The 1,593-nt window shown below is 60.8% G+C and overlaps 1 non-coding gene across 1 annotated transcript in view; it reads right to left on the reverse strand.

Moving 5' to 3' along the window:
• The window catches only part of LOC124620949, a 1,910-nt gene extending 1,451 nt beyond the window's left edge, over window positions 1–459 (reverse strand). The window contains exon 1 of the ribosomal RNA XR_006980450.1: window positions 1–459. This exon is cut by the window's left edge and continues 1,451 nt beyond it. This is a non-coding gene — a ribosomal RNA (small subunit ribosomal RNA).
• Between the last annotated feature and the right edge of the window lie 1,134 nt (window positions 460–1,593).

A 1,593-nucleotide genomic window follows, 5' to 3' on the forward strand; every position in this document is an offset into this window, starting at 1 on the left:
GTAATTTGCGCGCCTGCTGCCTTCCTTGGATGTGGTAGCCGTTTCTCAGGCTCCCTCTCCGGAATCGAACCCTGATTCCCCGTTACCCGTTACAACCATGGTAGGCGCAGAACCTACCATCGACAGTTGATAAGGCAGACATTTGAAAGATGCGTCGCCGGTACGAGGACCGTGCGATCAGCCCAAAGTTATTCAGAGTCACCAAGGCAAACGGACCGGACGAGCCGACCGATTGGTTTTGATCTAATAAAAGCGTCCCTTCCATCTCTGGTCGGGACTCTGTTTGCATGTATTAGCTCTAGAATTACCACAGTTATCCAAGTAACGTGGGTACGATCTAAGGAACCATAACTGATTTAATGAGCCATTCGCGGTTTCACCTTAATGCGGCTTGTACTGAGACATGCATGGCTTAATCTTTGAGACAAGCATATGACTACTGGCAGGATCAACCAGGGAGCTGCGTCAACTAGAGCTGAGCAGCCGGCCGCCCGGGAGTGTGTCCCGGGGGCCCGCGCGAACACGCAAGCGTCCGCTCAATTATTCTGCAAACAGGAGGAGGCTGAGCTCCCCTGCACAATACACCTCGAAACCCTCTCAGGTCCCGGCGGCGCGCAGCGCCGTCCTAAGTACTTGGTCGGGTTCGAGAGAGGCGCAATCGCCCGGAGTTTGGCGAGTAGACGCTTTAGGTGCGACCACCCGTGCTCCCAACTGAGCTTGCCGCTGCCGACAGAGGCCCGGGAGCGTGCTGTCGTGGCATTGCCGGCGGGAGACAACACGCGCCACCTACGGTGGCCGGCAGCTCCAACGCCAGCGCCACAGAAGGACAAAAGCCCCACTTGGGTGCCGAAGCGAACTCTCCCAGCACAGCGCACGCGCCAACACGTCCGCACAGCTGCGATACAAACCACCTGCGAGAACCGCAGAGGCGACCGAGCAGCAGACGGCGTCGCGGCGCCGAGCGCCGGGCGGCGGCGCATCCTCAGCGCACACAGTCCTCAATCGGACCAGCACACTGCAGATGTCCACCGCGCTTCGCACCGGGCCCGCGAGGACCTACTTTGGCCGCACGGCGCCGCGTGCAGGGTGCGCCGGCGCGCAGCTGCGCCGCCTGCCGCCTCCGTCGGCCGGCGCGCCTGCCACTGGCCGCCCCCACCAGCCGGCTGTAGCGCGTGCGCCCACGCACCGCGCGGCCAGCACGCCGGGAGGCCCCCCCTCACCGGCCGGGGACGGTCCCACCCAGCCACCGCCGCGTATCGCTTCACACCCACATGCCATTCACGTTCGTGGGCATGGTGGGTATCGCTGAAACAACCGGTTGGTAGCTCAACCGATCGTCGCCATCACTGATTCACCTCTAGCGAGAACAACCGCACCACAACGGTTTACCAGTTGTTCATTTGCGTAACGTCACCAGCAAACGTAGACGTCCATCGCCATTTGCAAATTCAACGATTGTTGCATGCCTGTGTCAGGTGTCACGACACACTATGTCTGCCCACATACACGCAACAACATGTGCACGCTTCGCGAACACGTGGAAGGTGGCCCCCGTACGTATGCGATGTCCATTGCGCGAACGACTGTCAACCG

Source organism: Schistocerca americana, chromosome 6 (genome assembly GCF_021461395.2).
Source record: "Schistocerca americana isolate TAMUIC-IGC-003095 chromosome 6, iqSchAmer2.1, whole genome shotgun sequence".
NCBI lineage: Eukaryota > Metazoa > Arthropoda > Insecta > Orthoptera > Acrididae > Schistocerca > Schistocerca americana.